The sequence below is a fragment of the Bos indicus genome, chromosome 10 (genome assembly GCF_029378745.1).
Source record: "Bos indicus isolate NIAB-ARS_2022 breed Sahiwal x Tharparkar chromosome 10, NIAB-ARS_B.indTharparkar_mat_pri_1.0, whole genome shotgun sequence".
Classification (NCBI taxonomy): domain Eukaryota; kingdom Metazoa; phylum Chordata; class Mammalia; order Artiodactyla; family Bovidae; genus Bos; species Bos indicus.
In genome coordinates this window covers 24,000,607-24,010,480 of record NC_091769.1, presented here as the reverse complement: position 1 = coordinate 24,010,480, position 9,874 = coordinate 24,000,607, and the positions used below count along the sequence as shown (strand labels likewise).

Here is a 9,874-nt window from a genome sequence, read left to right as displayed (position 1 = left end):
TGCTTTAAATAGTTATATGAGTTTTAAGGCTTAATGGAAGAATAAGGAAGAGGTCTTATATTTATCAGCTGTTTACCTTTTCTAGTATTCTTCCTTCATTCCTGAAGATGCAGTTTCCTCTGATACCAGGGAGTTTTCCTCTGATACTGTGTCTGACATGATATATTTCCCTTCAATCTTGAAAAACTTTTAAAGCATTTCTTCTAGGCTAGATGTGTCGACAACCATATTTTTCAGTTGTGCTTCAACTTGTTTTTTTTTCTAAAATTTAAAAACTAAGAATTTTCCATCAGTTCACAAGAGCATGATAAAGCATATGGCAACTGAAAGGCTAGGTCTTTTCATACCTAAACAGAGTTGTTTTGTTTTCAAATTTATCTTTTTTAAGTTTTCAATGTCTTCATTTTTGCTTGTTTTTAATGAACCATGGTTTTTGGTGTTCTGAGCTGTCTGTGAAGACTCATTAGTCTTTCTGGCAATCAATATATGTCTTAGAGTCCTGTCATCATCTTTAAAGGATAATATTCTATTTCTCCTCTTTTGTTCAACTATGAGATGTTTTTTCTACCACCATAGACAATTGGAGAATTTCCTTGCATTCTTCTAGTGCAGAGGAAATAGTACTTTTCCAAGGCTTCAAAGAGTCCCGTGGACATTGAATTTAAGTATGCCGGGTTTTGCCAATACCCAGAAACACTGAGAGGAGATAGAGCGACTGCTAAGAGCCAGCAAGAATTCCTCCTCATAGCTTATTTTTTTACTATGTTTTTCTTTTTTCCTATCCTAACTTTCATCCTCAATATGATCCCATTTACTTTCTGTGTTCTGGAAATATATGTAAATCTCTCATCTCTACATGATCCCTAATATTTTTACTCTTAAGGATTTTGGTTTATTCTCTTTCTATTTCTACTCTTTTAGTTAAGAGGAAATTTGGATGAGATGAGAGGTAACTATGCAGGACTAGGAGTCAGAAGGCCACAATTACAGACTACAAATTTACAAACTGACAGATTACTAAGTTGTTTACACAAAAGTCAGCCTTGACAGGAAGGAACACATGAATGAAAAACTCCAGGAGAGAACTGGGCTCATTCTCCTGGAATCAAAGAAAAGAAGTTTTCTGACTTTTGTCAGAGGGCCTTATTAGTCATATAGAAAACAGAGAATTCCTCCATTCCCAGACATTCAGAGATCATTCTTTTTTTTTGGCCTTGTGACATGCAGGATCTTCCCTGACCAAGGATCAAACCTGTGCCCCCTGCACTAGTAATGTGGAGTCAACCACTGGACCACTAGGGAAGTCCCAGAGATTGGTTTTTTGGTATGGTTGTATTTCCTCTAGCTGCAGAGATTTCTGTATTTGTATTTCCTTTGGCCCTTAAGGCAAAGCCTTCCTAACCAGAGTTACTTCTTTCCACGTGGCAGCACTAGTCTCATCAATATGGGCTCTGTCTTATTTTTTGCCACTTTCATTCATTTCTCCCAACATCTCTGACCACTTTGTTGTTGTTGTTCAGTTATGTCTGGCTCTTTGCGACCCCAAGGACTGCAGCATGCCAGGCTTCCCTGTCCTTTACTATCTCCCGGAGCTTGCTCAAACTCATGTCCATTGAGTTGGTGACGCCATTCAACCATCTAAAGCTCTGTTGTCCCCTTCTCCTCCGGCCTACAATCTTTCCCAGCATCAAGGTATTTTCTAATGAGTCAGCTCTTCACACCAGGTGGCCAAAGTATTGGAGCTTCAACATCAGTCCTTCCAGTGAATATTCAAGACTGATTTCCTTTAGGATGGACTGGTTTGATCTCCTTGAAGTCCAAGGGACTCTCAAGAGTCTTCTCCAACACCACAGTTCAGAAGCATCAATTCGTCAGTGCTCAGCCTTCTTTCTGGTCCCACTCTCTCATCCATACATGAATACTGGAAAAACCATAGCTTTGACTAGACAGACCTTTGTTGGCAAAGTAATGACTGCTTTTTAATATGCTGTTTTTCTTCCAAGGAGCAAGAATCTTTAATTCCATGGCTGAAGTCAGCATCTGCAGTGCTTTTGGAGCCCAAGAAAATAAAGTCTGTCACTGTTTCCATTGTTTCCCCATCTATTTGCCATGAAGTGAAGGGACTGGATGCCATGATCTTAGTTTTTTGAATGTTGAGTTTTAAGGCAGCTTTTTCATTCTCCTCTTTCACTTTCATCAAGAGGCTCTTCAGTTCCTCTTCACTTTCTGCCATAAGGGTGGTGTCATCTGCATATCTGAGGGTATCGATATTTCTCCCTGCAACCTTAATTCCAACTTGTGCTTCATCTAGCCTGGTGTTTCTGATGGTGTACTCTGCATAGAAGTTAAATAAGGAGGTTGATAATATACAACCTTGACGTACTCCTTCTGCAATTTGAAACCAGTCTGCTGTTCCATGTCTGGTTCTAATTGTTGCTTCTTGACCTGTATATAGGTTTTTCAGGAAGCAGGCAAGGTGGTCTGGTATTCCCATTTCCAAGAATTTTCCACTGTTTGTTGTGATCCACACAGTTAAAGGCTTTAGCATAGTCAGTGCAGCAGAAGTAGTTATTTTTCTGGAATTCTGTTGCTTTTTCTATGATCCAGTGGATATTGGAAATTTGATCTTTGGATCCTCTGCCTTTTCTAAATTGAACTTGAACATCTGGAAGTTCTCAGATCACATACTGTTGAAGCCTCGCTTGGAGAATTTTGAGCATTCTTTTGCTAGCAAGTGAAATGAGTGCAATTGTGTGGTAGTTTGAACATTCTTTGGCATTGCTCTTCTTTGTGATTGGAGTGAAAACTGACATTTTCCAGTCCTGTGGCCACTGCTGAGTTTTCTAAATTTGCTGGCATATTGAGTGCAGCACTTTCACAGCATCATCTTGTAGGATTCAAAATATCTCAGCTGGAATTCCATCACCTCCACAAGCTTTGTTCATAGTGATGCTTTCTAAAGCCCACTTGACTTCACACTCCAAGATGTCTGGCTTTAGGTGAGTGATCACACCATCCTGCTCATTTATGTCATTAAGATCTTTTTTCTATAGTTTTTCTATGTATTTTTGCCACTTCTTAAGATCTTCTGCTTCTGTTAGGTCCATACCATTTCTATACTTTATTGTGCCTATCTTTGCATGAAATGTTTCCTTGGCATCTCTAATTTTCTTGAAGAGACCGCTAGTCCTTCCCATTCTATTGTTTTCCTCTATTTCTTTGGGTTGTTCACTTAAGAAGACTTTCTTATCTCTCCTTGCTATTCTTTGGAACTCTGCATTCAGATGGCTATATCTTTCCTTTTCTCCTTTGCCTTTAGCTTCTCTTTTTTTCTCAATTATTTGTAAAGCTTCCTTGATAACCATTTTGCCTTTTGCATTTCTTTTTCTTGTGGATGGTTTTAATCGCTGCCTCCTGTACAATGTTACAAACCTCCTTCCATAATTCTTCAGGCACTCTATCAGATCTAATACCTCAAATCTATCTGTCACTTCCACTGTATAATTGTAAGGGATTTGATTTAGGTCATATCTGAATTGCCTCGTGGTTTTCCCTACTTTCTTCAATTTAAGACTGAATTTGGCAATAAGGAGGTCATGATCTGAGCCACAGTCAGCTCTCAGTTTTGTTTTTGCTGACTGTATATAGAGCTTCTCCATCTTGGCTGCAAAAAATATAATCAATCTGATTTTGGTATTGACCATCTGGTGATGTCCATGTGTAGAGTCAAGGCACTACCCTAGGGGATAAAAAAGCACCACGAAGGAAGGAGCCTGCATTCCTGAATCACTGCATGGAGCAGATTTGCTGTCACCCGCATCTCTCACCTAAATAGAGGTGGTTATTTGAGATAGAAGTCACATTCTTTAAGCCAGTGCATTTTGGGGTGGAAGGAGGGAGATCTTGGTTATAACAGTGTACCCTAATTAACTTAGGTTCATTTGAGGGAAACAATAATATTTTCATGGCAGAACCAACTTTTTTACCTAATTAGGTGACAGAATCCACTAGAAGGTAGAGTGGGGAGAGGACAAAACCAAAATTCTAGACCCAAAGCAGTAGATCTGGTCTTGTTTTTGCTGACTGTATGGAGCTTCTCCATCTTTGGCTGCAACGAATATAAACAATCTGATTTAACTATTGACCATCTGGTGATATTCATGTGTAGAGTCTCTCTTGTGTTGTTGGAAGAGGGTGTTTGCTATGACTAGAGTGTTCTCTTGGCAAAACTCTTATTAGCCTTTGCCCTGCCTCATTTTGTACTCCAAAGCCAAACTTGCCTGTTACTCCAGGTATCTCTTGGCTTCCTACTTTTGCATTCCAGTTCCCTATGATGAAAAGGACATCTTTTTTTGCCTTAGTTCTAAAAGGTTTTGTAGGTCTTCTTAGAACCATTTAACTTGAGCTTCTTTGGCATTAGTAGTTGGGGCATAGACTTGCATTACTGTAATATTGAATGGTTTGCCTTGGAAATGAACAGCGATCATTCCGCAGATTTTGAGATTGCACCACAGTACTGACCACTACCTCTGGCAATATCCAATCTCTTCTCCAAAGCTTTTATTTTTTTTTTTCTTTTTTAAGATTCCATATATTAGTAATATCATTAAATACTTGCCTGTGTCTCTCTGGCTTATTTCATTACTTTAATGCTTTTATGATAATTATATGTTATTGAAAATAGCTTAATGTTTTCTTCTATGAGTTTTATGTTTTTGGGTCTTATGATTAAGTCTTTAAACCATTTTGAGTTGAATTTTTTATGGAGTATAATAGGGGTGCTCTTTCATTCCTCTGCGTGTGACTGTGCGGTTTTCTCATCACCATTTATTGAAAACATTGTCTTTGATCCATTGTATATTCTTTTATCGTAAATTAACTGGTCATATATATGTGAATTTTTTCTGGGCTCTCTATTCCATTCCATTGACCAGTGTGATTGTTTTTATGTCAATATCAAACAGTTTTTGGAGAGGGCAATGGCAGCCCACTCCAGCACTCTTGCCTGGGAAATCCTATGGATGGAGGAATCTGGTGGGCTGCCGTCTATGGGGTCGCACAGATTCAGACATGACTGAAGCAACCTAGCAGCAGCAGCAGCAAACAGTTTTATTGCTATAGCTTGTAATATAGCTTGAAGTCAGGAAGTGTGATGCCTCCTACTTTGCTATTCTTTCTCAAGATTGCTTTAGATATTCAGGATCATTTTTAGTTATATAAAAATTTTGAGGTTATTTTTTCTATTTCTGTGAAAAGTGCCATTGGCATTTTGATACGGATTACATTGAAACTATGCACTTCCCAGGTGACTCAGTGGTAAAGAATCTGCCTGCCAGTTCAGGAGATGTGGGTTCAATTGCTGTGTCGGCAAGATCCCCTGGAGCAGGGAATGACAACCTGCTCCAGTATTCTTGCCTGGAAAATTCCATGGACAGAGGAGCCTGGCAGTCTACAATCTGTGAGGTTGCAAAGATTTGGACACCACTGAGCATGCCTGCATGTGTGGAACCTATAGATTGCTTTGTATAGTATGAATATTTTAACAATATTAATTCTTGCAATACATGAGAACAATATATCTTTCCATTTATTTGTGTCTCCTTCAATTTTCTTCATCAATGTCTTATAGTTTGGGGCCCTGTCTTTACATCTAAAAGATTTCACAAGCATCATGTGGACTCATGAGCATTAGTCAAAGAAAACATCTCTGCCATCTTCCATCACCACCATGACAGAACTGTCTGAGGCATTTAGCCTAATTCCAAAGATTCTCATAGACTCAAATTCCAACTCTGAGATACCTTTTATAAACTGATTTCTCAGTGAAGTAACTTGTTACTCTACTTTTATATGATATCTAATTTCTATAGGCTTCCCTGATGGCTCAGCGGTAAAGCACCTGCCTGCAGTGCAGGAGACCCAGGTTCGATCCCTGGGTGAGCAAGATCACCTGGAGAAGGAAATGGCAACCCACTCCAGTGCTCTTGCCTGGAAAATTCCATGGACAGAGGAGCCTGGTAGGCTACAGTCCATGGGGTTGCAAAGAGTCAGACACGACTGAGTGACTTCACTTTCTTTTCTTTTTCTTCATTTTCTGTAGACTCTAGGACTAACACACCATCATAGATTTGGGATGGTAAAAACATATTGGAAAGACAGAAGTTTTTGATATAGCTCAGAAAATAAAAGGTAGACACTGATTAGCTCTCCGCGGGGCCTTAGGATCTTTGTTCTACATTTGGCCTTCAGAGGGCGATGTGCACAAACTAAAGATCTTGTTCAGCTTCCTCTGTTCAGTCCTTCCTCCCTGCAGCTTGCTGAGTTCTTTGCAGAGGCAAGAGAGAGGAATCAGACATCAAACATCAGAAAGCTGCAAGCTCATCTCAGCAGCTTTTGCGTTTTTATCTTAGCAAAGAACTTGTCCAGTCTTAAACTTCTTTTTCCTGCCACTTTCCTGTCTGCTCAGGGGAGATCATTCAGAAAAGACTTCACAGTGTTTCCACTGCTCAGCCATGCTGCTGCTGCTCATCTCAATACTGGGGATGATATTTGCCCTGAGTGAGTAAAATTTCTTAGTGGTCTGTAGTTCTACAGACTCTTACTACAAGTACAATTTTTTTCATAATGATGTCTGCATTGCTTTTACTGACATGTCATTTATTTTGCAGGAGATTCCAGAGGCCAGTCAGTGACCCAGCCTGATGATCCTGTTTTGGTCTCTGAAGGAACCTCATTGGAGCTGAAGTGTAACTATTCCTATGGTGCAACTCCCTATCTCTTCTGGTACGTCCAGTACCCCAGGCAAAGACCCCAGCTGCTCCTCAAGTACTTTTCAGGGAACACCGTGGTTCAAGGCATTAGAGGTTTCGTGGCTGAATTTAAGAGCAGTGATTTTTCCTTCAACCTGAGGAAATTCTCAGCCCATTGGAGTGACTCAGCTGAGTACTTCTGTGCAGTGAGTGCCACAGTGCCTGGGACTGCAGGAGGACTTGAACACAAACCACTCATGGTAGTGGAGTTTTCAGACACTCAAATTGCTTCTTGTTTTATTTTAAACTATCTTTTTCTATATGATTGCAAATGAGGCAAAGAGAGCTGAGCAGACAGAGGTACTTTCATATAAGCCTACAGTTCCATGTCTGGTAAATTTTATTTTGGGAACTTTTTACTTGCTTTAGAAACCATGTAACAATAAATAGTTAAAATCCTAGAATGATGTTCTTATCATGTACTAATCAGATGCTTAAGGACTTGCCTTGAGGTTGACTGTTTTAAGGGATTGACTGTATGGGTTTTCATTTACCACTTTGTGTCTCGCTCAAGGCAGAGAACTAAAGATGAACTGCTCCTGTTTTCTCCCTGAAAATTTGCCTCCTTAACTTGGTCAGTCACAGACAATTTTCTTGAATTTTTTTTCCCCTTGGTCTCACTGTGTTGGTCACAAAATGTTAGAATATTTTCTCTGAATATTTATTTCACTTAGAACGACTTCTGAAGTTGGTTAACACTAAGAGATTGATTAAAATCTTACAGGGCTTAGAAAACTGTTATAGTCATATTAGTTCTGACAACTATTTAAGAATAATGCCTAAGGAGAATGGAGATTTGGAATTCATCATATCTAAAGACTTTTTCTCAGTTATAAAAGTAGCTTCTCATTCTTTTGGTATTCTCTTAAATTCTGTAAATCTACATCAGAAATTTGTGAATATAACTCCTTTGCTACTTTCTTCCAGCTATGGACATTTTTCCCCCTGCCTTGCTTTCACCCTGTTCTTGTATGATTTCACTGTTAGAATCTTACAGTTTAATTCTTTTTTTTTTTCAGTTTAATTCTTATATGTTAAAATTGTCATAATTAATCAAGTAGAAAGTTTGGCAATTCAAACTCTCCTAGAATATTGATAAGAATTTTAATGAATACTAGGATGATACTGGAACCAGTATAAATTTGTGATCCATATAAACTTTTTGTCTAGGATGGGAAGAATTGTATAAGAAGTTTTTATAGTCCTTGTGTTCTTAAGGACTTGGAACATAATGAATACTCTGGAGAAAGAGAAGAAGGAGAAGGAGGGAGTGTCCTGGTTGCGTATTTGGCCTACACTGTAATGTATGAGGGGTTTTTCCCAGGTGTGGTAAATCCACCTGCCAATTCAGGAGATGTGGGTTCAGTCCCTGGGTTGGGAAAATCCCCTGGAGAAGGAAATGGCAACCCACTCCAGTATTCTTGCCTGGAAAATCCCATGGACAGAGGAGCCTGGTGGGCTACAGTCCACTGGGTCACAAAGAGTTGGACACGACTTAATGACTAAACAGCAGCAGCAGCATAATGTGTAAGGAGATACGTGCATAGGAGATCTCAAAATATAAAGAGAACAAGTAGATTGTGACCATGGTTTATCTTAGTTAAATGGAGAGTCTGAAAATAGCAATAATTTTAGGACCTACTGATATGGTTTGTAATAAATGTGTTTAAGTGATTGCTGGATAAATATAAGGAAAGCAAATGGGGTATTGGAGAAACACAACTAAGAACAAGAAATGTATGCTCGTTTAATGTCTCTTTACCTCCCACCCTTCCTTTCTGTTTTTGGATCACATTTCTTCTACCTCTCTTTCCAGGTGACTCACTGCCATTGGTTAAACCACACATCCTGTAGGACTACAGGGGGCACTTTATCTAGGAGAAGTTTTTGGTTTGAAGTTTTGCTTTTGATTCTGAACTCAAGCTGAGTTTGAAGAAAAATAAGTCCTACTCTAAGGACCCCAAGCAGCCAGGAGATTATAATCTAACCTCCCAATGCTAACTCTGCCTGTGAAATCAAAGTGGTCTTCCTCCCTCCTTGGGTCCCTCCCTTCTTTCTTTTTATTAATAATTCATTGTTATTTATATGATTGTATGATTTTAGAAGTTTTCTACAATAATAAATTATATTAGGAATAAAATGGAAATCTTGAGCTACTTTATCTATGAAACTAACAATTTGGACTTTTCCAGTAATTAACTAGGGCTTCCCTGGAGCTCAGCTGGTACAGAATCCACCTGCAATGCAGGAGACCCCAGTTTCATTCCTGAGTCAGGAAGATCTGCTGGAGAAGAGATAGACTACCCACTCCAGTATTTTTTGGCTTCCCTGGTGGCTCAACTGAAAAAGAATCTGCCCACAATGTGGGAGACCTGGATTTGATCCCTGGGTTGGGAATATCCCCTGGAGAAGGGAAAGGCTACCCACTCTAGTATTCTGGCCAGGAGAATTCCATGGACTGTATAGGCCATAGGGTTGCAAACAGTTGGATACGATTGAGCAACTTTCACTTTCTAGATAGTACCAGTTGGAAGACAACATGATAGGATGGCTCTGTGTGTAACAGGGTTCAGCATGGGCTTTGAATCAGAGACCGTTGTATGTTACTGTCTCCATGTAGCCAGAATACATGGGACCTAGAACCAAAAGAAGGGAATGACTCCTCTCATTGTTACACCTAATAATCCTATAACAAACTTTAATAGATTTCCAAGCTGGCAACTTTATGCATGTAGATCTGGAAATAGAAGAGAAGCGAAAAGCAAAGGAGAAAAGGAAATATAGAAGCATCTGAACGCAGAGTTCCAAAGAAGAGCAAGAAGAGATAAGAAAGCCTTCCTCAGTGATCAATGCAAAGAAACAGAGGAAAACAAAAGAATGGGAAAGACTAGAGATATCTTCAAGAAAATTAGAGATACCAAGAGAACATTTCAGGCAAAGATGGGCTTGATAAAGGACAGGAATGGTATGAACCTAACAGAAGCAGAAGATATTAAGAAGAGGTGGCAAGAATACACAGAAGAACTGTACAAAAAAGATCTTCACAACCCAGATAATCACGATGG

General features: G+C 39.3%; 1 long non-coding RNA gene across 1 annotated transcript; it reads left to right on the top strand.

Moving 5' to 3' along the window:
• Positions 1-6,538: 6,538 nt before the first annotated feature.
• LOC109564833 (uncharacterized) lies at positions 6,539-8,953 on the top strand. The gene is made up of 3 exons (XR_011568673.1): positions 6,539-6,558; positions 6,669-6,783; positions 8,626-8,953. It is a non-coding gene; the product is annotated as an uncharacterized lncRNA (long non-coding RNA).
• Positions 8,954-9,874: the final 921 nt, after the last annotated feature.